Source organism: Macaca fascicularis, chromosome 14, assembly GCF_037993035.2.
Source record: "Macaca fascicularis isolate 582-1 chromosome 14, T2T-MFA8v1.1".
NCBI classification, from domain to species: Eukaryota; Metazoa; Chordata; class Mammalia; order Primates; family Cercopithecidae; genus Macaca; species Macaca fascicularis.
This window is the reverse complement of record NC_088388.1, coordinates 98,875,799-98,903,139: the sequence shown is the minus strand read 5'-3', so window position 1 is coordinate 98,903,139 and position 27,341 is coordinate 98,875,799. Positions and strand designations below refer to the sequence as shown.

General features: G+C 36.0%; 1 protein-coding gene across 3 annotated transcripts in view; it reads right to left on the bottom strand.

Moving 5' to 3' along the window:
- The window catches only part of CNTN5 (contactin 5), a 1,343,675-nt gene that overhangs the window by 524,094 nt on the left and 792,240 nt on the right, over positions 1 to 27,341 (bottom strand). The gene's annotated exons all lie outside the window — the stretch shown is intronic.

Below are 27,341 nucleotides of genomic sequence, written 5' to 3'. Positions count from 1 at the left end.
TAATTCACTACATTTAGTGCTAACAATTCTGGAGTGTAAAAAAATGATGTAACATGAACAAAGGTATTTTCATGGAATAAATAAGACATGCTTTCAAAAAAGACAACTTAATTAAAATGGCAAAACTTTATACAACTAAATAGTCAGTAAGATCAGAAGACAAAAGTCATAAAAGGAGGTGGAGGCCAGTGGGAAGAGCACATAAATTTGTTACCTACTATATACCAGGTACTCGATTCTATTTTAGTTAGCTAATACTCAGAGATATTCTGTGTGTAATAAAAGTAATTTGAAGCTAATGAAAATTTCATGAAAAAAGTGAGACTAAAAATGGACTTCAAATGTCAACTTGGACTTGAGTTTTAGACTAAGTCAGCTGGAGAAATGATTAGTAAATGTACAGAGGAGAATACAAGTAAGTTATTTTAGCCCACAGTTATGTAAGCATTCAGAGCATCGTGTGCATATCTAAGATCTATAGCATCCTGAATTGTGAAATGGTGAAAAAGTAAAGCTTTTTGTGCTTAATTTTCATTGATCATGAATTTAATCACATAATATCCCTAGATCAGGTTTCTCAGTCTCTGCACCACTGACGTTTTGGGACAGATCTTTCTGTTGAGTGGGGGCTGTCTTGTACATTGTAGAATGGTTAGCGGCATCCGTGGCCTCTACCCACTAGATTCCAGTAGCATCTCTCTCCAACATATAATAATAAAAAATGTATCCAGACATTGTTATATGTGTTCCAGGATCAAAATGACCCTTGTTAAAAACTACTACTACAGATAAGGATAGAGAAATGATTTCAGGAAAGATGTATTTCCCATATCTGTATTAAACAGAAGTTTATACCTTCTGCAGATAATCACAAGAAAATATTAAGAAAAAAGTATAAAAATAAATGTTCCAGGAAATTTGAGCTAAATAAATTTCTGGGAAAAGATGTACACCTCATATTTAGAAGAACAAATTCAGAGTAAAATGATTTGCTTTCTTTAAATATATTATATGATATTTTGTTTTGGCGAAGTAAAACAGGAGTTTTCATAGTATTTTAAACCAAATAAAAACTGAGCACTCACTATGAGCATGTATGGGCAAATATTTTGACTCCTACATAACCTAGATACAGGGTTGGTTTTTGTTTGCTTTTCAGAGTCTCACTCCCACTCTGTCTGGAGTGCAGTGGCACGATCTTGGCTCACTGCAACCTCTGCCTCCTGGGTTCAAACGATTCTCCTGCCACCGCCTCCCGAGTAGCTGCAATTCCAGCTACCATGCCTAGATAATTTTTGTATTTTTAGTAGAGACAGATTTTTGCCATGTTGGCCAGGCTGGTCTCGTACTCCTAACCTCAAGTGATCTGCCCGCCTAGGCCTCCCAAAGTGCTGGGGTTGCAGGAGTGAACCACCTCAAGTGGCCTAGCTGCAGGTTTTTAAAGCTACGGCAAAATATTACACCCAAATAACCAAAATGTGTTTCACAGTACCAAATTATATTGCTGTCAATTAAAACTTTAATTCAACATGGAAAAGGAAAATATATGATTTAATAAATAACTAGAGAAAATTATTGTCAAAATTTTGTATTTGTTGTAGCATTATGAGTTCATAAAAACTTGGAAAAATTTTATAAATTTTTATGTCAAAATTTGTATAAATGAAATTTTAAGAATTAACATGCACAATTACATTGTGAATAACCGTTTCTGATCTTTACACATTAAAACTCTGACTTAAACATTAAAAATACACATGTTGCATAAAATTCACATATAATAAGTATGTGTTATATTTTCATATAATAGACAATTCTTGAGCTTTAGATTTGGACACAGGTAGGTTCAAATTCCAGTACTAGTATTTTTTAGCCATGAACCAAACATCTTTATCTGCTACTCACGTATTATTTGTGGATAATAATGCCTACTTTACAATATTAGTATGAATATCAGTTGGCATTAACATTGGCAAATACCTTGTATATTGCAAGCACTGAATAAATTGTTATCAATAATAACTAATATTTACTTTTAGTGTAATTACTATAAGCCAGACATTATGCTGAATACTTTTCATGCATAATACCACGAAACACTCACAATCACCACTGGCAATAATTAGTCCTTTTATCTTAGAGATGACAAAACTGAGACAGAAAACAATTAGCTAAATCTACACAGGAAATAGCCGGGTGTGGTGGCTTACATCTGTACTTTCACCACTTTGGGAGGCTGAGGTGGGGGGATCAGCTGAGGTCAGTAGTTTGAGACCAGCCTGGCCAACACGGTGAAACCCTGTCTCTACCAAAAATACAAAATTAGCTATATATGTATGTGTGTGTGTGTGTGTGTGTGTGTGTATGTATAGAATTGTTTCAATTTGGAAATAATCTGTTTATTCTCTGCTACAAAGAATGATGAACTTCTCAAGTATACTTCTTAAATTTTCTCAATTTTGTTTGATAATCATAAATTACAAAATTTCTTACTAATAGTTCTTATTATGAGATTAGATACTTAGTACCTTCCCATGATTTTTCCATTTCTAAGTTCCTTATTTTTTATCAAAAAGAAGCACTTGTATGCCGTATTCCTTTTTGCATAGTTAAGAATATATCTATTTTGTCTTCATCATTAAGAGACAACTTGGTAGGTATCAAATTACATGTTCACTACTAATTTCACTAATGATTTTGTGTGTATTTTTCCACCCTCTGGTAACATTGGACATTACTATGGTGAAGTAGTCTGACTCCGGTCTGACTTTCATCATTTTTAAGTGACCGGATTTTATACATGGACACCCACAGGACTCTTTACCCACCCTTGAATGTCAATAATTTTGGTGGATATGTCTTTTTTTTTTCTGTGACTCAGATGGCCTTTTTAACTTTCAGTCTTAGGACTTTTTCAGGAAAATTTATTTCTCATTTGCTCTTTTCTCCTCATACCAATTAGGCATACGTTTTTCTTTATTTAAAAAAAAAAAGTTTTCTCCATAAACTGTGTAATGACTTCTGTATCTTCTTTTTTATTTGACTTTGTTGAGTTTGGTTGCTATATTACTATCTAATTAGGTGCAACTATATTACTACTAATAAGAGTTTCAACTCTTCAATCGTTTTCTCTTCCATTTGTTTCCTGAGCTCCAATACTTACATATCATTTCTTCTGTTATCTTATATCTACTTTGGTTTCATGTATTGCTTCTTTAAACTGTTGTTAGTAATGTGATTATCTGTAACATCTGAATGCACAGATGTTATGTATCTGTATTAACCCAATTTCCTTTTTAGAACAACTGTGTGGTTCACAGGGAGAAACCTCAGGTTAGGAGTCTAACTATAATCTGACGATTTCTGAATCTCTTGCCTCCTTCCCTCTGCCTCAACTTCAAGGTCCTCCCAAAAACTTAGATTGAAAAAAAGAAATATTTAAGGCTTGTCAGAGTAGTTCTTATTTTAATGCCTCCTTCCAAATGTTCTGAAGTATCCTGAGTCATTTGTCAACTTTTACACAGACTTTTTCAACCGATTAGTTTACATTTATTAATGAACAATTGAGTACACATTTCTTTTAAGGGCTGGACGACTTACCATTAGGCAAACTGATATTTGTCCTGAAGTCTGAGGACAAAGGCAATTGTTGGATATTTCTTTCCTCATTATTTTGAAGTCTTTTTTCCTTGTTTCAATGAAGGTAACCTTTTCATGCCTCCTTTTCAATCTTTTAATTGTATTTCAAAACAATGATATAAAGTAAACATTACTTTTCTACCATCTTTAGACCGATTAACTTGTGAAAAATTTTCCCAAAGCTACTTGGGGTAGTTTAAAAAAATATGTCTACAATTTCTTTGATAATCCTCCCTTCAAGGAGTTGAGCTTATCATTTCTTTCCCCGTGTCAGCTTGACTTAATGACTTATTTCTAACTAAAAGCAAAAGGTATACTATATTACTTCTAATACTAAGTAATGCAATTCCTTCTGGGGTACACTCTCTCTCATGGGTCACTCCCTCAAGAAGAAGACAGTTGCATATCCAAAGGATACTTTTCCAGGCTGTGGAGAGGCCAACATATAAGGAACTGAAATATCTGGCTTCACCAAAAGGTAGCAAGAAACTGAGGCCTACCAACAATCACACAGGTGAATTTTTAAGTGGATTCTCCCTTTGTGGAGTTTTCAAATGAGAATAGAGCTGTAATTGATAGCTTGACTGCAACCTCCTGAAAGACCTTGAGCCTGAACCTCCCAGCTAAGCTACTCAGATTTCAGACTTGAAGAGAAAATGCTTGACTGTTGTTTTAAGTTGCTAAGTTTTAAGGATTTTTTAAATATAGGAATAGGTAACTAATAAACCATTTTCGTCTCCCTATATTAATTGCAAGAAAATTATTTTAAAAATAAAAAATAAAAAACCAAAAAATAAGAGATAAAACTATCATTTACAAAGAGTGATACTGGAGAAAATAAAAATACCTGATAGATGTTTAATTTCTATGCTATCATTCAGCCATAAGCTTTCAGAACTGGAAGAAGAATGATTCATTTCAGGCATCATTTCTAAAAATCTCTGTGGGATCTATATCCAGTCTTAGCTTGGTTACATGCAGTAATATGTGAGTTCATAACAGATTATTGTCTGAAAATGAAGTTCATCTTAAAATTAAAACCGTAAATTTGTGTCCTAGATGAGGACAGTTTCTTACCCAAGTCTACTCCATAATAGATGTACTGTACTCAAGATTTTCTGGTAATTACATTTACCTGCATGTCAATATAACTAATTCATAGAAATTGTCATATTTTCTATATTTTATAAACTTCATATTTTAAAATTAAATGATATGAATATATTTATATTCATATATATAAATATATGAATATAATATTTTAATTTTAAAATATGTAGTTTCTACTAAGAACACCTTAAGTTCCACTAATAAAATATTATGAAAAATGAGAAATTAACCAAAATGAAGATTTTGTTTTTACTTTTAGCTTTTACTAAAACAAATCTGTTTCTATATAACCCACAGAACTGACCTTAAATAATTTTAACCATAATCAATCAATAAAGAAGTATTTCCTAAGCGCCTACTTTAAACGTGATGTTAAAATTATCAGAGTGTAATTTTAATGTCATCATTATCACATGTTATGTTTGATAGGGTTTTTAAACTCATGTGTGACAAGTACTGGTTAAATGCTCCCTAATACCATTTCCTTTTCCTAGGAACACTGGGACACTTTACTGGCCTTTTTTAGGCTTGACACGGGGCCATGTCAGTTAATTCTAGACTGACATGTTGTATGTACAATCCAGGGCTGGCTACAAAAAAAATCATGCACAACCCTTTATCCTCTCTTATTTGTCAATTCTCTAAAGGTAAAGGAGCAGAAGATGCCAATAGGGCTTTAGTAGATATCAAAGATATTAGATCAACTGAATGTGGTTCCAAAACTTTCCATATGGAGAGCACCTCATTCAACAACTAAGCAGAATGTGATGTGAATACAAAAGAAACACGTTATTGTGTTAAAAAGTAATTTGTTATAGTGTCCAGAGTTTCTTATGTCGACTAATATTATATTAAAATAAAATCATTTTTAACTATTAAAGAAGATGAAATTTCATCAGGAAACAAAGTTCATTGAACTGTATATCATCATCATGTCAGAGGCATTTGAAACAAAGCAACTGCATCGTGAATAGGGGCTGGGAAAAATGAGGCTGAGACCTACGGAGCTGCATTCTCACATGGTGAAAGCATTCTCAGTCACAAATAAGACAGGAGGTAAGCACAAGACACAGGTCATAAAGACCTTGTTGATAACACAGGCTAAAGTAAAGCAGCCAGCCAAAATCCACCAAAACAAAAACGGCCACGAGAGTGACCTCTAGTCATCCTCACTGCTACACTCCCACCAGTACCATGACAGTTTACAAATGCCATGGCAAAGTCAGGAACTTATCCTATATGGTCTAAAAGGGGGAGGTATGAACAAACCACCCCTTGCTTAGCATATAATCAAGGAATAACCATAAAAATGGGTAACGAGCAGCCCTTGGGGCTATCTGTCTATGGAGTAGCCATTCTTTTATTTCTTTACTTTCTTAATAAACTTGCTTTCACTTTACGGACTTGCCCTGAATTATTTCTTGCATAAGATCCAAGAACCCTCTCTTGGGGTCTGTATCTGGACCTCTTTCCCGTAACAATTAGATTACAGTCTTGCTGATAACCATCTTCTCTAGTTCAGACCATTTGATGGCTTACTACTTAGCTAGCATATATTTCCAGGCCTAGGGCCTATGACAGGAGGTATTTAACCAGTCAACCGTATATTTAGCTTGACCAGTTATGATGCTTCAGTTTTTTAAATTGGCTTTCTACTTAATTCTTGAGCTCCAAGCCTTCTTCTTATGGCCATATGCTGAAAATGGGTTTTCATCCTTATGTTTCCATTCCTAAATCCTATTGTTAACCCTTCTAGAAGGCCCAGTGCTATTATGGACACATTTACGTTGTATGGGTGCTGCTGTGGCTCTTGTTTTGGATTTTTAAGTGACTGACATTCACCATAGACTCATGTAATTAAGAGTCTGGCATTATGTCAGCTCTTTGACCACTGACAACTTTCCAGCCACATTATTTGCCTTTTCCTTGTTGCCTCACCTCTGGGCAGGGTCAGAAGCTGGGCACCTCCTGCCTTGACTCCAGGGGAGAAGTTTACACCACACAAACCCTGGTCTACATAGGAACCCTTATCCCAACCCTACCTCACAACCACAATTAAAAACCCAAGCCACTCATTACTTTCTTCACTCAGGCTGTTTTCATACCAATGTGTCTTCTCAGAAAGCCTCCTGTTACAAAGAATCAATCTCTTCATACCCTTTTTGAACACATGTGTCATCATCAGTTTCTGCTTCTGAACCAATTTTAGGTAGTGACGGTACTGATCTTACTCGCCACAGGGCAACCACATACAGCAAAGTAGGACTCAATAAGCTGAGTAAAGGACAGAGTCTCCTTGGAGGGGAACATAAAATTTTTGAAAGGAGTTTGCATCATGGAAGCAATAGGTCTTCAAACAGTTAACTGAAAAATGGAAGGTAGACATACAAGAAGGGAAACTCCTGAATTACTCTGGATCGCTCTCTTGCAGCTTTATACCAGGAAAACAAGGTATCAATTAAATGGCTAGGGCAAAATGGTCTTGACTATGGAGGCAAGCCAAGAGCTAGCTGTGTAGACAGTCATCTGGAGTAGCATAAATCAAAGATGTTTAAACTAAATTTGTAAATTATAAAATCATATATATGTAGTCCTGTTCCTCCCTTACTGTTTTGTTGTCTCCCAGCCTTAGTAGTAACCCCATCTATCCTAGTCTCACCAAGTTGAGAAAAACAATATGAAATGGAGAAAAAGTACTTACATCCATCTAGCAGTTTCTCAAAGTTTTCAAATTATAACTATTTTATACTCTCGCTTTGTGATTGTCAGATAAAATCAATGAATATTCTAACTACCTGCAAGTAATTCTTTTAAAAATGATTTAAAAAGGACAAATAAAGGTATACTCCTTTACTGTAAAATTGTGGTTTGATTTTTTCATTTCTTGAAGCAAGGTCTTGCTCGGTCATCCAGGCTGGATGCAGTGCAGTGGCACAATCATGGCTCACTGCAGCCTCGACCTCCTAGGCCAAACCAATCTTTCTACCTTAGCCTCCCAAAGTGCTGCAATTACAGGCATGAGCCACTGTGCCCAGCCTAAAATAATATTTAATTCAATATGTACATTTTCAGTATGTACATTTTCAGAATTATAATAGACAACATAAAGAAGCAATCAAGAGTTTTTGTTCACAAAATCTCCATGAATGCAGCATCTACAAATGGAAACTAATCCAGGTGTCTAGAATTAGTGACTCAAAGTGCACTGGTGTTAGGTAGTATGTTTTCTAAATGGACAGAAACCTCTGGTTAAGTTCTGAACAAAACTAAGCATAATCTTGTAATTCATATAGTGTTTGCATTGAAATATCCACTGTATTTAAAAATACCACACAAGTAATATAATATCAAGTCAGATTATTTTACCAGATAATTATAAAGAGAATTTTCACTCACAAAAATGCCTGCCAGGACACTTAAGAATTCTGTGCTTTGCAATCATAGGACATTTAGAATTCCTGGTGTCTACTCTCTAAATGAAAGTAACATCCTTGAATAGCTGAGACTACCCTCATAAATGTCTGAAACACATTGAAGAAGGAGGTGACACAGCAACTGAGAATCACTGACCTAGAGCAAGAAACAGGAGACAATGGCTGCCTAAAGTTAGCCTGCTGTTGGCAGTAGTCTTCTCTGAGAGGATCTTGAACAGGAAGATCCAGTTCTACTATAAATTATGCCTCTGGAAGTCCCATCTCCCTATCTCCAAGTGAAGTTTCTAGGAGCAGTAGTACAGATGCTCTTCAGCTTTTAATAAGATTGCACCTCAATAAACCTATCATAAATTGAAAATATAATTCAAAAATGCATTTAATTCAACTAATATACTGAACATCAGAGTTTATCCCAGCCTACCTTAAAGTTGTTCAGAACACTCACATTAGTCTCCAGTTAAGCAAAGTCAGCTAACACAAAGATTATTTTATAATACAGTTTTATCATCTCATGCAATTTACTGAAAACTCTACAGAAAGTAAGAAACAGAGTGGTTGTATGGGTTCTCAGAGTATGGTTTCTACTGAATGCGTATCACTTTCACACCATCATAAAGTTAAAAAAATTGTAAATCAAACTACCTTCAATTAGGGATTGTCTGTATATTATCTTCTTACGGAGACAATAGTTTCCTTTATAGAGTCCTGTCCTAGGATCAAGTTAGTGTCTGGCTCTCTCTAACTCCTTCCGAAACTTCTGCCACTTAAACTGATAGGCTACCCAGATACTAACTTTAAAACTTCCTTCCTTCCAAGACATTTTAAGTATCATCCATCTGAGACTCCTGCAGCCAGGTTCTCTCAGAAAGGCTTGCTTTTTGGTTTTGGATCACTGTTTCGATTGTTTTCTTGAATCATGACTCAACGTTATCATGTCTCCCTCAATTCTAAATCTGCCTTTCAGGCTTAAATCCTCTTTTTAAACATCAACTTCTGTGCTAATTTTTCTCAGGGATTGCATCTAATGCCAGGCTCCAACCGTTCTGCCTGCTGGTTAGCTGTAATTTATGACTGTGATTAGCTTATTCATATAATGTAATGTAAGTGTATCAGTAATATCATACAAAGGAAATAGCAGCCTATCATGCCCAATAAAATGTTAAGAAATGCCCTTTTAATGATCATTAGTTTATTTTATGTGATGATTTGAAGAAATTTTGAAGTGTTAACCAGAAATTGTATTTCATGATGCCATAAATAGTTACAAGGTGAGAAAAACTTTTCGCACCATGTATCTTAGATTCTTACAGAAATTGTTCAGATCTTCCTTTAACTTTCAGTCGTCTTTCAAAATTGAAATGAAGTTTATGAAACTTAAACAAGTATAAACCATAAAACTTTCAAGGATTTGTAAGAATTGAAGAGCATTATTTATTAACAAGCATAGTGATGAATGTTTCATGGGTAGTGTAGCATTTCATTGTACACACAACATAAATAAAGTGCAAGTCTAAAAGGTTTTTGTCACCTTCATAAAATAAAAGACAGGTCGGAGGATGCAATAATGTTACCACTTATGAAAACAATCAAAGTGCACCAATTCCATGTGTTAGGATGATGCCAATGTAACTGCAATTTTTGCCTTGCTGGGGTTTGCCACTGGATATTGGAATGCATTGTTAAATGTGGTTATGTTATATATCATTTTAATGGGCATTTCTTGCTTTTTTGCTAATGACTTGTTACTTGATCTTTTTTTAAAACTATGGAAATGATGTTAGACAAAAAGAAAATTCAAGCAGTTTTCTTATTTGAGTTCAAAATGGGTCATAAAGCAGCGGTGACAACTCACAACATCTGCAACACATTTTGCGTAGTAACTGCCAACGAATGTACAGCGCAGTGGTTGTTCAAGAAGTTTTGCACAGCAGACCAGAAATGTGAAGATGAGGAACTTAGTGGCTGGCCATTGGAAGTTGACAACGACCAAATGAGAGCAATCATGAAAGCTGATCCTCTTCTGACTACATGAAAAGTTGCTGAACTCAGTGTCAACCATTCTACAGTCATTTAGCATTTGAAGCAAATTGGAAAGGTAAAACACCTCAGTAGGTAGGTACCTCATAAGCTGACCCCCCCTCCCCCAAAAAATCATCATTTTGAAGTGTCCTATTCTCTTATTCTATGCGACAACGATCAACCATTTCTCTATCAGATTGTGACGTGCAACAAAAACTGGATTTTATACAACTGATGACGACCAGCTCAGTGGTTGGATGGAGATGAAGCTGCAAAGCACTTCCTTAAGTCAAATTAGCACTAAAAAAAAAAAAAAAAAAAGACATGGTCACTGGTGGTCTGCTGCTGGCTAGATCCATTATAGCTTTCTGAATCTGGGTGAAACCATTACATCTGAAAAGTATGCTCACCAAATTGATGAGCTGCACCAAAAACTGCAACGCCAACAGCCAGCATTGGTCAACAGAAAGGGCCCAATTCTTCACCACAATGCCCGGCTGCATGTCACACAACCAATACTTCAAAAGTTGAACGAGAGCAAAATGGCCGAATAGGAGCAGCTCCAGTCTCCAACTCCCAGCGCGAGCGACACAGAAGACCGGTGATTTCTGCATTTTCAACTGAGGTACTGGGTTCATCTCACTGGGGAGGGCCGGAGGATTGGTGCTGGTCAGCTGCTGCAGCCCGACCAGCGAGAGCTGAAGCAGGGCGAGGCATTGCCTCATCTGGGAAGCGCAAGGGGGAAGGGAGTCCCTTTTCCTAGCCAGGGGAACTGAGACACACAACACCTGGAAAATCAGGTAACTCCCACCCCAATACCGCACTTTAAGCAAACAGGCACACCAGGAGATCATATCCCACACCTGGCCGGGAGGGTCCCACACCCACGGAGCCTCCCTCATTGCTAGCACAGCAGTCTGTGATCTACCGACAAGGCAGCAGTGAGGCTGGGGGAGGGGCGCCCGCCATTGCTGAGGCTTAACTAGGTAAACAAAGCTGCTGGGAAGCTCAAACTGGGTGGAGCTCACAGCAGCTCAAGGAAACCTGCCTGTCCCTGTAGACTCCACCTCTGGGGACAGGGCAATAACAAACACAGCCGAAACCTCTGCAGACGCAAACGACTCTGTCTGACAGCTTTGAAGAGAGCAGTGGATCTCCCAACACGGAGGTTGAGATCTGAGAAGGGACAGACTCCCTGCTCAAGTGGGTCCCTGACCCCTGAGTAGCCTAACTGGGAGACATCCCCCACTAGGGGCAGTCTGACACCCCACACCTCACAGGGTGGAGTACACCCCTGAGAGGAAGCTTCCAAAGCAAGAATCAGACAGGTACACTCGCTGTTCAGAAATATTCTATCTTCTGCAGCCTCTGCTGCTGATACCGAGGCAAACAGGGTCTGGAGTGGACCTCAAGCAATCTCCAACAGACCTACAGCTGAGGGTCCTGACTGTTAGAAGGAAAACTATCAAACAGGAAGGACACCTACACCAAAACCCCATCAGTACATCACCATCATCAAAGACCAGAGGCAGATAAAACCACAAAGATGGGGAAAAAGCAGGGCAGAAAAGCTGGAAATTCAAAAAATAAGAGCGCATCTCCCCCGGCAAAGGAGCGGAGCTCATCGCCAGCAACGGATCAAAGCTGGACGGAGAATGACTTTGACGAGATGAGAGAAGGCTTCAGTCCATCAAATTTCTCAGAGCTAAAGGAGGAATTACGTACCCAGTGCAGGAAACTAAAAATCTTGAAAAAAAAGTGGAAGAATTGATGGCTAGAGTAATTAATGCAGAGAAGGTCCTAAACGAAATGAAAGAGATGAAGACCATGACACGAGAAATACGTGACAAATGCACAAGCTTTAGTAACCGACTCGATCAACTGGAAGAAAGAGTATCAGCGATTGAGGATCAAATGAATGAAATGAAGCGAGAAGAGAAACCAAAAGAAGAAAGAAGAAAAAGAAATGAACAAAGCCTGCAAGAAGTATGGGATTATGTAAAAAGACCAAATCTACGTCTGATTGGGGTGCCTGAAAGTGAGGGGGAAAATGGAACCAAGTTGGAAAACACTCTTCAGGATATCATCCAGGAGAACTTCCCCAACCTAGTAGGGCAGGCCAACATTCAAATCCAGGAAATACAGAGAACGCCACAAAGATACTCCTTGAGAAGAGCAACTCCAAGACACATAATTGCCAGATTCACCAAAGTTGAAATGAAGGAAAAAATCTTAAGGGCAGCCAGAGAGAAAGGTCGGGTTACCCACAAAGGGAAGCCCATCAGACTAACAGCAGATCTCTCGGCAGAAACTCTCCAAGCCAGAAGAGAGTGGGGGCCAATATTCAACATTCTTAAAGAAAAGAATTTTCAACCCAGAATTTCATATCCAGCCAAACTAAGTTTCATAAGTGAAGGAGAAATAAAATCCTTTACAGATAAGCAAATGCTTAGAGATTTTGTCACCACTAGGCCTGCCTTACAAGAGACCCTGAAGGAAGCACTAAACATGGAAAGGAACAACCGGTACCAGCCATTGCAAAAACATGCCAAAATGTAAAGACCATTGAGGCTAGGAAGAAACTGCATCAACTAACGAGCAAAATAACCAGTTAATATCATAATGGCAGGATCAAGTTCACACATAACAATCTTAACCTTAAATGTAAATGGACTAAATGCTCCAATTAAAAGACACAGACTGGCAAACTGGATCAAGAGTCAAGACCCATCAGTCTGCTGTATTCAGGAGACCCATCTCACACGCAGAGACATACATAGGCTCAAAATAAAGGGATGGAGGAAGATTTACCAAACAAATGGAGAACAAAAAAAAGCAGGGGTTGCAATACTAGTCTCTGATAAAACAGACTTGAAACCATCAAAGATCAAAAGAGACAAAGAAGGCCATTACATAATGGTAAAGGGATCAATTCAACAGGAAGAGCTAACTATCCTAAATATATATGCACCCAATACAGGAGCACCCAGATTCATCAAACAAGTCCTTAGAGACTTACAAAGAGACTTAGACTCCCATACAATAATAATGGGAGACTTCAACACTCCACTGTCAACATTAGACAGATCAACGAGACAGACAGTTAACAAGGATATCCAGGAATTGAACTCATCTCTGCAGCAAGCAGACCTAATAGACATCTATAGAACTCTCCACCCCAAATCAACAGAATATACATTCTTCTCAGCACCACATCGTACTTACTCCAAAATTGACCACGTAATTGGAAGTAAAGCACTCCTCAGCAAATGTACAAGAACAGAAATTATAACAAACTGTCTCTCAGACCACAGTGCAATCAAACTAGAACTCAGGACTAAGAAACTCAATCAAAACCGCTCAACTACATGGAAACTGAACAACCTGCTCCTGAATGACTACTGGGTACATAACGAAATGAAGGCAGAAATAAAGATATTCTTTGAAACCAATGAGAACAAAGATACAACATACCAGAATCTCTGGGACACATTTAAAGCAGTGTGTAGAGGGAAATTTATAACACTAAATGCCCACAAGAGAAAGCAGGAAAGATCTAAAATTGACACTCTAACATCGCAATTAAAAGAACTAGAGAAGCAAGAGCAAACACATTCGAAAGCTAGCAGAAGGCAAGAAATAACTAAGATCAGAGCAGAACTGAAGGAGATAGAAACACAAAAAACCCTCCAAAAAATCAATGAATCCAGGAGTTGGTTTTTTGAAAAGATCAACAAAATTGACAGACCACTAGCCAGACTAATAAAGAGAAAAGAGAGAAGAATCAAATCGACGCAATTAAAAATGATAAAGGGGATATCACCACCGACCCCACAGAAATACAAACTACCATCAGAGAATACTATAAATAACTCTACGCAAATAAACTGGAAAATCTAGAAGAAATGGATAATTTCCTGGACACTTACACTCTTCCAAGACTGAACCAGGAAGAAGTTGAATCCCTGAATAGACCAATAGCAGGCTCTGAAATTGAGGCAACAATTAATAGCCTACCAACCAAAAAAAGTCCAGGACCAGATGGATTCACAGCTGAATTCTACCAGAGGTACAAGGAGGAGTTGGTACCATTCCTTCTGAAACTATTCCAATCAATAGAAAAAGAGGGAATCCTCCCTAACTCATTTTATGAGGCCAACATCATCCTGATACCAAAGCCTGGCAGAGACACAACAAAAAAAGAGAATTTTAGACCAATATCCCTGATGAACATCGATGCAAAAATCCTCAATAAAATACTGGCAAACCAGATTCAGCAACACATCAAAAAGCTTATCCACCATGATCAAGTGGGCTTCATCCCTGGGATGCAAGGCTGGTTCAACATTCGCAAATCAATAAACATAATCCAGCATATAAACAGAACCAAAGATAAGAACCACGATTATCTCAATTGATGCAGAAAAGGCTTTTGACAAAATTCAACAGCCCTTCATGCTAAAAATGCTCAATAAATTCGGTATTGATGGAACGTACCTCAAAATAGTAAGAGCTATTTATGACAAACCCACAGCCAATATCATACTGAATGGGCAAAAACTGGAAAAATTCCCTTTGAAAACTGGCACAAGACAGGGATGCCCTCTCTCACCACTCCTATTCAACATAGTGTTGGAAGTTCTGGCTAGGGCAATCAGGCAAGAGAAAGAAATCAAGGGTATTCAGTTAGGAAAAGAAGAAGTCAAATTGTCCCTGTTTGCAGATGACATGATTGTATATTTAGAAAACCCCATTGTCTCAGCCCAAAATCTCCTTAAGCTGATAAGCAACTTCAGCAAAGTCTCAGGATACAAAATTAATGTGCAAAAATCACAAGCATTCTTAGACACCAGTAACAGACAAACAGAGAGCCAAATCAGGAATGAACTTCCATTCACAATTGCTTCAAAGAGAATCAAATACCTAGGAATCCAACTTACAAGGGATGTAAAGGACCTCTTCAAGGAGAACTACAAACCACTGCTCAGTGAAATCAAAGAGGACACAAACAAATGGAAGAACATACCATGCTCATGGATAGGAAGAATCAATATCATGAAAATGGCCATACTGCCCAAGGTAATGTATAGATTCAATGCCATCCCCATCAAGCTACCAATGAGTTTCTTCACAGAATTGGAAAAAAACTGCTTTAAAGTTCATATGGAACCATAAAAGAGCCCGCATCTCCAAGACACTCCTAAGTCAAAAGAACAAAGCTGGAGGCATCATGCTACCTGACTTCAAACTATACTACAAGGCTACAGTAACCAAAACAGCATGGTACTGGTACCAAAACAGAGATATAGACCAATGGAACAGAACAGAGTCCTCAGAAATAATACCACACATCTACAGCCATTTGATCTTTGACAAACCTGAGAGAAACAAGAAATGGGGAAAGGATTCCCTATTTAATAAATGGTGCTGGGAAAATTGGCTAGCCATAAGTAGAAAGCTGAAACTGGATCCTTTCCTTACTCCTTATACGAAAATTAATTCAAGATGGATTAGAGACTTAAATGTTAGACCTAATACCATAAAAATCCTAGAGGAAAACCTAGGTAGTACCATTCAGGACATAGGCATGGGCAAAGACTTCATGTCTAAAACACCAAAAGCAACGGCAGCAAAAGCCAAAATTGACAAATGGGATCTCATTAAACTAAAGAGCTTCTGCACAGCAAAAGACACTACCATCAGAGTGAACAGGCAACCTACAGAATGGGAGAAAATGTTTGCAATCTACTCATCTGACAAAGGGCTAATATCCAGAACCTACAAAGAACTCAAATTTACAAGAAAAAAACAAACAACCCCATCAAAAAGTGGGCAAAGGATATGAACAGACATTTCTCAAAAGAAGACATTCATACAGCCAACAGACACATGAAAAAATGCTCATCATCACTGGCCATCAGAGAAATGCAAATCAAAACCACAATGAGATACCATCTCACACCAGTTAGAATGGCAATCATTAAAAAGTCAGGAAACAACAGGTGCTGGAGAGGATGTGGAGAAATAGGAACACTTTTACACTGCTGGTGGGACTGTAAACTAGTTCAACCATTATGGAAAACAGTATGGCGATTCCTCAAGGATCTAGAACTAGATGTACCATATGACCCAGCCATCCCATTACTGGGTATATACCCAGAGGATTATAAATCATGCTGCTATAAAGACACATGCACACGTATGTTTATTGTGGCACTATTCACAATAGCAAAGACTTGGAATCAACCCAAATGTCCATCAGTGACAGACTGGATTAAGAAAATGTGGCACGTATACACCATGGAATACTATGCAGCCATCAAAAAGGATGAGTTTGTGTCCTTTGTAGGGACATGGATGCAGCTGGAAACCATCATTCTTAGCAAACTATCACAAGAACAGAAAACCAAACACCGCATGTTCTCACTCATAGGTGGGAACTGAACAATGAGATCACTTGGACTCGGGAAGGGGAACATCACACACCGGGGCCTATCATGGGGAGGGGGGAGGGGGGAGGGATTTCATTGGGAGTTATACCTGATGTAAATGACGAGTTGATGGGTGCTGACGAGTTGATGGGTGCAGCACAGCAACATGGCACAAGTATACATATGTAACAAACCTGCACGTTATGCACATGTACCCTACAACTTAAAGTATAATAATAATAAATAAATTTAAAAAAAAACGCTAAAAAAAAAAAAAAATTGAACGAATTGAGCTATGAAATTTTGCCTCATTCACTGTATTCACCTGACCTCTAGCCAACCAACTACCACTTCTTCAAGCACAGCAACATTTTTTTGCAGGAAAAACGCTTGCACAACCAGCAGGATGCAGAAAATGCTTTCCAAGAGTTTGTCGAATCCTGAAGCACAGATTATTATGCTACAGGAATAAACAAATTTATTTTTCATTGGCAAAAATGTGTTGATTGTAATGGTTCCTATTTTGATTAATAAAGATGTATTGGAGCCTAGTTACGATTTAAAATTCATGGTACAAAACCTCAATTACATTTGCACCAACCTAAGATTCACAGGATGACAAACCAATAGGTCATCTTGTTGAAGGTGGACATTATTCTTTTCTCTTTTCCAATTATAATCCAAAATACACTATTGTGTTCAACAATATTTAGTAAATATCCTATCATGGTATAGAAATTCAGCCTAACTTCAGATTTCAAGACAAATGAAGCAGTTCTTAAATAGATGCCTTCTTATTTAAAAATATTTGTAAAGTTCCCAGTAACCATGCACCACTCTAAGTGCTGAAAGAGAATAAAGAGGAGACTATGACATGGTATCTGCTCACATCACATATACTTAAATTGGTGAAAAAGCAGGTAAATATAAAATAATAAATAGCTCTAAAATTAAGACTACAATAAGAGAATAAAATCAAAGTTTTGATGAATGGTCGTAAGACTGTAAAGTTATTATTAGAATGGTCTCACTTTTTAAATTGGGGAAACTGGCATGATGTATTTTACTTAGAAGAGTGTCATCCAAATAAAATACACTTTCCCCCTCTGAGAGAGAATTCTCATTTTCATAAAAGATCATTTACATTTTGTGCTTGTGTCTCTAAAACAATTCATGAACAAAAAGTATTTTGAGGAAACAACAGAAAATTGTCACCAAAGGGGTTGCTTTGAGTCAAGATGCCACTGCCCACGTGCCAGGTCAAATTTGGTAATAAATCATGTTAATGATAAAATTTAGCCAAAAGTACTGACAACATAAGGCAACAAATTTGAAGATGCAGGAATCTTCCAATTGTCAGAAGACAGTGCTAAACATTTTAAAAGCCTGTGTAGACACAGAGGGTTTATAAACTGAAGATTGTGTTTACCATTGAGGGAATTAAAGAGAGCAAAATTATGTGCTTAGCTTTAGTAGAAAAATAATCTGCTTCCTCTAAGGACCACCACTTCTCCACCAAAAACAGCATTGCAGTCTCTGAATCTCAAGAACATGCTCCTCGCCTCCCCCACCAAAAAATGTCTGAGCTATCTAGTTTGAATCACTCCTAATCCAGACTGTCTCTATCCAAAGATAAAATATCTTAACCTAACCATCTCATCACAAATAGAAGAATGAAATGCACCCAACACTTAATTAAGTTGACTCCTACTAAAATCATAACAATAAAAACAGATGAAGTCAAGTACCAGTTTATATTTACAGAGGGAGGAACAGGTATAGTGTCAGTTCTGGTTAATAATCCCTGCCTATGTCCCCTGAAATATATCCTGCATGTGTCTGAGGTGTTAACTCATAAGGGCTTTCAATTAACCTACATTACCTTGAAATTTTTTTAATTTAAACCTTGGCCAATTTTTTAAATCACTTAAATGTCACTCTGTACTCAAATAACTACTTTAGAATAATTATTAACAACTCAGCTGTTCCTTTTTAAACCACATTATACCTCTTAGGTCTATGAAACATTTGCACTGACACAATTTCAAGGGATCAAAGCTGTTATCCAAAATAACAATATCAGGTTGAAAACAGAGTAGATACTGAGGGCTTTTCTGGTTGCTCAATGCCAGTGAGCAGTACTCACCTTTCCAGATACTGTTCCATTTCTCTTCTTTCTTTTATGAGACTAGCTCAGAAGTTTTTATTCATTGACTATATCCATCTCCTCACCTCAATCAAGTATCAGTGATTGACTATTGTGCCTTTCTTGATTATTTTCTATTATAAAGCCTGGGGATGACCAAGGTATAACATTTGAATTCTCTTGGCCTAATATGGGCCAGTGCACAATATTCACAACCATATTTTCATTGTCATGCGACAAAATAATTCTGAATGCAGCCTTTTTCTGTATTCCCTAAATGTGGCCATATGTATAGCAAATTATCAGATTAACCTCTATGAAAATATTTTTAAGTACATTAGAATATGCATTTTCACCATTTCAGATCACTAAAAATGTTGATGCTTCTTTAATTGTATCACCAGGGAATATCTTTTAAAACACAGAGCTAATTAAAATATAACCAAAAGCTTCCTCATTTTCTTTTTTTTTTTTTTGTAAATCACACTTTTCAAATATCACAACACAATCACTAAATTTGCTCTAAATGGAATACCTTTGGTTGCTAAAATGATCTAACTACTATGATAAATAACAAAGTGGAATCAGACACGATGTTTTCTAATTCTCACTGGAAATAGAATATAGCAAGTACAGATACAGATACATTCCATGAATATGCAAATATTTGAAACAACAGCTCACATTTAGATGGGATTTGTCATTGTTTAAGTGAACTACTATAATAAAATTTAGTATCTGTGACTAAAATACATCATCAACATGACCACTGAAGATAAAGATACATCATTTTACTAATGTAAATTCCCTTGAGGGTAGTAAAATAATATATGCAAAGTTCTTTTAGTTTTCCATATATCTTACTTAAATTTAGATAAATGATTCCATGATTATGCATGTATAAACAAAAATTATTTCATATTCACTGATACTTAACTTTCTATTTAATAAAATACTACAGGGTATCAACTATGATTTCAAAGTGTTTCCCCTTTAAAATTTACGTTCAGTTAATTGATATTGTAACAGTATTAAGAGGTGGGATCTTTAAGACGTGATTAGGCCATTACTGTTGCAATTGCATTATCCATTCTTGCTCTCACTCTCTCTGTCCTTCCACCTTCACCATGTCATGATGCAGCAAGAATGTCCCCACCAGATTCCAGCACTTTGTACTGGACTTTCCCGCCTCCAGAATTGTGAGCCAGCACATTTCTCCTCATTTTAAATTACCCAGTCTGTGATATACTGTAACAGTATCACAAAATGGACTAAGACAGAATGCTATCATTAGTTTACAAAGAAGCAGCAGCCATTATATAAAGGTTCATAAAGTTTTTTTTTTCACAAATTACTCTTATAATGAGCTATTCATGTTACTGATTTAGTACTAGACCATAATCATTGTACATATTTCTGAAGATCTATATAACTATTATTTTATTCTATTTCACATAGAAAGCATAACACATATGAATATGCTATATAGTCATGATACTTATCAAATACTTTCAAAACTTTAGAGATTAAAACAATAATAACTGTCTTGTGATGAGTTAATGTACATCTTGCACACAGTGGATGGCAAATATCTCCTACAGAAAAAATTTTAAAAGTACATCTTTGTTTAGTAAACCTGTACAGATGTTTTATGTTCATTGTAATCCTATTCTAAATATGTTATTGACCAATCAAAGAAAAATAGTTGAGAGAGCTGCATAAAAATTTGAGTCAAAAACATTCAGAAAGCATTTTGAGTATTGTTATCATTATAATACAGAGAGGTAAAGTAATTGTATAAAAGAGGCATTCAAGCTACTTTTTAGAGCCAATCTGTTTATAAACCTCTAAAAATATTTGTTAAAAATTTAGGAACAAAGCTATGTATAAGTTATTACAGATATATACTTTGTCTCTATGAAGATGTTTCTGGGCCAAAACAGACCTAACAAAAATATTTGTTATCACTATATGCTGCTCGTGTTTCTACTGGAATTTACTCTAACAAACTAGTCTAGTCTTCTTTAAAATTATACCTTTTAATTTAATCCCACATGGTTCAAATTCTATAATGGATTCAGGCTATTGCTGTTATAATGTTGAAAACATTTCAGGACAAACAGAAGACAATTAGACATAATAAAACTTAAAAAGAACCAACAAATGGATGGGGCACAGCAGCTCATGGCTGTAATCCTAGCACTTTGGGAGGTCAAGGTGGGTGGATCGCCAGAGGTCAGGAGTTCGAGACAAGCCTGGCCAACATGGTGAAACCCTATCTCTACCAAAAAACACAAAAATTAGCTGAGCGTGGTAGTGTGACCCTGTAGCCCCAGCTACCAGGGAGGCTGAGATGAAAGAATCACTTGAACCCCAGAGGCAGAGGTTGCAGGGAGCCAAGATCATGCCATTGCACTCTAGCCTGGGCCACAGAGTGAAGCCCTGCCTCACATTAAAAAAAAAAAAAAAGTCAATGAAGACAACTGCTCTGACCAAATATAGCTATGTGGAGACACTCTAGTAGAATACAGGGTGATAAACTATTATTTTCTCTTTATCTCTGCCAGTACTGCTTTCCTTGAGATAATTATCAGTTTTTTCCTTTATAAATATGAAAACTAAAAAAAAATACAAAAAAAACTAGCCGGGCGAGGTGGCGGGCGCCTGTAGTCCCAGCTATTCGGGAGGCTGAGGCAGGAGAATGGCGTAAAACCCGGGAGGCGGAGCTTGCAGTGAGCTGAGATCCGGCCACTGCACTCCAGCCCGGGCGACAGAGCGAGACTCCGTCTCAAAAAAAAAAAAAAAAAAAAAAAAATATGAAAACTTCTTTCTGACCCCCCTTATTTCCTTCCTCCTATGAGAGAGATTTTATTATTATTATTATTTTAAATCTGCATGCTCAGAGGTCTCTCGGGCAACTGCTGCTAAAAAGATTCCACTGATTAATCGAGGCTTGCTGTTAATACAGATAAAATTTTTAGACTCCTTAAAAAGAAGACTAAGTCTATTTATAATTTCATTGCAGCCATTCACACTTTGCTACAAGTATAATATATAACGTGCAGTTCCTTAAACACAGGACTGTGCTGTCTTACCTCTTTGCCTTTGAATACATGATTTATTTTATCTATAATGTACTTCTACACATGCACTATATTTTAGATCCAGTATCACTTCCTCAATTTTGACTCACTTAGTCATACAACACAGGTTAGATTTGATGCCTCTCTTCTATGTTACCAAATAATACTGTATATACCTCAGTCATGATACCTATAACAACAGGTTGGATGCCTTTTGTGTGTATGTATGTGTGTCTGTTTCTGTGAGCATGTGAGGCTACAGTACATTGAAAGGTGTGGACCTGCAAAGATGAAAGCAGGTAGATAAAGCTTCTTGACTCTGAACTTAATTAAGCTATTCCCAGGCACAGTGACTGAATCTCAATATCCCAAACAGAAATATAATGCCTCAAAATGTCATTATAAGAACTGGTTCTTATCTAGAGTTTGGAAGGACAAGATGGCAGTGACCATGAATTGGTTAAAAATAAGAGGAAACCACAGAGTTGAGAGGGGGAAAATAAAATAGTAAAAATACTTCCTTTCTGTATGTACCTGCGAAGAAAACCAAAAATTACAACATAGATAAAAAATTCTATGTTGCAAAAAAAAATAGTCAAAGTCAATAACAGCAATAAGAATTTATTCCAGATAAAATACACTTAAACTTCTATCTATCAGGACTTTAAAATAAATATGCTTAATATACTCCAAAATATAAACGCAGGAATGGACTTCCTTAAACTAAGCAAGCAATTATAACACACCAAAAGTGTAGAAATGAAGAATAGATGAATCAGAAACAGAGCTGGATTTTGCACATTTGAAAAGAAAGATGTTACAATTTCTTTGAAATTATATTTCTATATTATATTTTCTTTTGAATTGTCTCATAAGTGCTGGGTCGATAAGCAAAAATAAACTTTTAGAAAGTACATAGTAAAGGTACAAAATGTCAAGCATTGGAAAAAAATAACTTCCACAGGACAGTCTATTAACAAATAAAATAACAACTAGATTGATAACACACCTGCCTGCTACAAAAGAGGCCAGCAGATATTTAAAGTATTAAGGGAACATAACTATCAATCCAGAAATTTTACACCCTGCCAAATCATCCATCACTCAAGAGTAATGGCAAAATAAAGATATTTTCAGACATATAAAGACTAAAATAGTTTGCGACAGTGATATCCTTTTTAACTACAAAATGTTCTTTATCCAAAAAGTGAACACAGAGAGAAAAATTATATAATGGAAGAAATTATGACTATAGATACTAATGTTACAGAAAATATAATTAAGTATTGATTATTAAACATATTTTTGTAAATAAGGGAAAATTAGCAAAAGAAAAAACAGTAAGTACTTAAAGCATGCAAATATTTTCTGTTTGAAAAAATAAAATTATTGAATAACATTATACTTGGGAAATTTCTTAATTTCATTACTGAAAACCACTATAGACTAAGTTAATGGTAATCACAAAAGAAACAGTTATATGATGCAAAAAAGATATAAAAAAAGAAAGAGGAATTAAATATAGAAAACAATCTGTCTAACAGAAAGCAAGGGAAAAATGAAAATATCCTAAAGAAATCAAAGTGTGTGGCAGACACTGGCTACCTTTAACCAAACCTTTTCTGTGTTCCTCCTAACCACACAGCTGGCTATTTTTACAAGCAATTTTCCTGAATACAGTATCTAACACATATTATTAGACAAGGCCATATGAGCAAAAACAGAAAGACAACAGAAACAGAGTGATAGGGCTCTATATACCAACTTAACAAACACTATGCTATGCTTACTATGTTATTATTTTCTAGGAGGCAAAAACCGTATGAGATCTAGGAATAAACTTAAGATGTGAAAACCATTTTCGAAAAAATTAAACCATGTTACTGAAGGATTTAAAGCATGTTTGAAAATGTATGAGGGAGTGCTTTCACAAATCAGTGGAGATCATTGACATTAGTCAATACACAGTCTCCAAAAATAGAAAACAAATAAAATCAGGTAATTACCTCATATTATATACAAAAATAATCTCAGTAAACACCTTAATATGAAAATCAAAATTTACATTTGAAAGAAAATAAAAATTTAAGGTGAAAAAGGGTTTTTTTTTAGGATATGGAAAGCACAGACTACAAAGGAAAATATTGCTATATTGCATTACAGAAAAATCAAAAAATTCTGCTTAACTAAAGATGCTACTGAAACAGTAAAAAGATAAGCTACATTCTGAGAATATATCTGCAACGCATTTAATCAATTAGTGATCAATTGATTTGTAAATTTCCTACAGTTCAATGAAAGTAAAATATTCTAATAGAAACAGTCAACATATGTAAATAAGAAATATGCATTAGAAAAATCCAGAATGTCCAATATGTGAAATTTCAACCTCACTAGTCAAGAAAATGCAAAGTAAACCACAATAAAATATTGTACTATACTCAAGAGACTGCCAAAAAATTATATGTTGGTGACAATGTGGAGAAATATGAACACTCATACCATGTTGGTACAAGTGTCAATCACTTTGGAAAGCAATTTGAAGGTATCTGGAAATGTTACAATGCTTTTATATAAAAATTGCACTCCTAAAATACATTTAACACAATTACCAATGAGGCATGAAAAAATGCATTTGACATATAACAGCATAAAATTAGAAACAACCAAAATATTTACAAAAAGGGAATGGATAAAGAAATTGTAATAGAGTCATAGTGCAGTATGCTTTATAGGAAATGAAATGAACTCAGAACTGAAGATATCAAGATACATGAATCTCTAGGATATAATGTTGATCCAGAAAAGGTGGATCATGAATGATATACACAGAATCATTGACATAAATTTTTTAAAAAACAGTACGTAAGCTTCATATGTACAGAAATACAGGCTTCATATATTATAGGCTTCATATGTACAGAAATATAAACACATGCATATAAATGACAAAGTAAGTACAGTGGTTCCTCTAAGAGTGGAGAAAGTGGGAGACACAATCCAAGCAAAATAAGAACTCTCAACTTAAATTTTATGTCAAAAAACACTGAAGCAAATTTGGGAAAAGATTAAAGTTTAATAAAGTTAATATATATAGTCACAAGAGGTTTTCATGAATTATTTCCTTTATATTTTAAATATTTCACAATTTCTAATGTAATGAATAAAGTATAATACATTTAATATAAACTGTGAGCAAGTAGTAGAAAGATTGAAATTTTATCTCTTCTAATTGCAGCATTTGCTGTTTTTTACAGATTTTCTCTGCAGCATCTGTTTATGTAACAAATAGGACTAAAAAGTAGGCCTTGTACAAAATATAAAGGAGAACAAAGAAGAATGCATAATCAAGACCTGAATAAACAAATCTGGGCTGAATAGAGGAACTGGCTTCCTAGAAAAGAATACCAACCTGTTGAGAGGATCACAAGATGACACAGAAATTTAAAATAGAGGAAATATGTAAAGGAAACTTTAAAGCTATGAAACTATGAGAATGATTTTCTGCAGATATATAGAATTATAGTAAAAATAGTAGAAAAGAAGCCCAGAAAATGAACAAAGATTATGTGTTGATTACCTCACAGCCTTCGTGGGTCAAGGAAGCAGGTGCGGCTCAACCCTTGCTCTGTGTCTTTCACAAGGTGGGAAGCTGTCTCATCCCAATGTTCGAATAGGTACGGATACACTTGTAAACTCACTCACGTGACTACTCGTAGGATTCAAATTCCTTAGGGGTGTTGGACTGAGTGCTTCACTTACTCTTGGGCTGTTGGCCAGAGGCCATTCCCAGTGGGTCTGTCAACAGGACAGCTCTCAGCATGAGCTGACTTCCATCAATATGAGCAAGCCAGAAAGCAAAAAAAAAAAAAAGATGGAAGCCAGTGGCTTCTGTAACCCACTGTTAGGAGTCATATCCCATTACTTTATTTATAGTCTATTCTCCAGAAGCAACTTAATAGCCATAGCCAACAGATAAAGTGAGAGATTACACTGTAAATGCCAAGAAGTGGGAATTACTGTGAGACATTTTAGTGTCTAGTCACTACAGGTGTTATATTTGTTTCAGATTTTTTTCTTTCAAGAAATAAAGTATCACTAAGTTGAGATAATGTATATTCAATCCTCTCCTGGTACTTATTTCCTGCTCTCATTCTCCCTTTGTCCTCAGTGGTAAGCACTGTAGTCAACTTGCTATCTCAAATTCATGTTTTAAAATTATACCACTTATGTGTATCCATAAATAGGATATATTTTTCCATTGTTTTACATAAGTGATATCATATTATAAATAATACTCCATAACTCACCTTGTTCACTCTCTATTTTGAGGTCTATCCATTTTCTTTGTATTCACTTTAACAGTTTTAGTTCTCCATTAAATTAAAAAAAAATACAATGTGTCCATTCCCTTTTTGATGGACATCTGAGTTGTTTCCAACCTTTACTATTAGACATATATTGCAGTAAAGATGCATTTTATTTCTTTGTACTCATATGGAAAGGTTTCTCCAAGTTGTATATCCGGAAGTGGAATTGCTTCCCCAAATTGCTCTGCAAGCTGAGTCTTTATATTTTTCATAAAAATCTTTGCTCTGTCTGGGGTATTTCTTGGCTTAACTCTGAACAGGAGTGGGATGATTTTCTATTCAGGCTCTGTTAGTTTCCTCATTTTTCACAAGAGCATGTCAACTTCAGCTTTACTCTCTATTAAGGCTAAAGGGAATTACCTGACAAAAGCCATATGTCAGCCTCCTGTCAGAGAGAAAGAACTCAAAGTCGCATCTAGCTAAGATTTATAAAATGCTCAGAAGAGAAAACAGCAGTTACGCAAGATTACTTGGAAAATACTCAGATTATCCATTCTTCCTGATACTCTAAATATGGATTAAACTAAATTAGCAGAGGACTAAGTTATATTAAACTGATCCCCAGCCCAGAGCCTTGTGACTCAGTAAGTATCGTCCACAGACCAGCAGCATCACCATCACATGGGAGCTTTTTGTAAGTGAGATTATCTTGCTCTACCTCAATCTTTGAAGGCGTGTCTTACTTTAACAGAGATTTTATTTGTAAAGATTGAGGAGCACAGTTTTAGAGAATTATTTCTTCTCATTTTGTTGTTTCTGTTTGGGTTGCATCTGCCTTTATTGAAAGAGATGAAACTTATTATCACGGGTACAGTAAAAGTCATGTTCGGGTCACTGGCCATCATATCTAATAAACTCTTAATGACGATTTTCCAGAAAAAAAAAAAAAAACTGTCTAATCAATGTGTCAGAGAATTGTGCTTTTCCTGAATAACAATTCCATTTTAATGTTTGAAATACTGTGAAATATGTAATTGACCAGATTTTCTTTCTTTTCTGGCTAATTACCCAAAACGGGACCAGTTCACAGTAGGTGTATAGGCATTAATAGTAGACACCTTGAACTGGTCTCACAGCTGGCTCCATTTTATGTCCCAATATTTATTGTT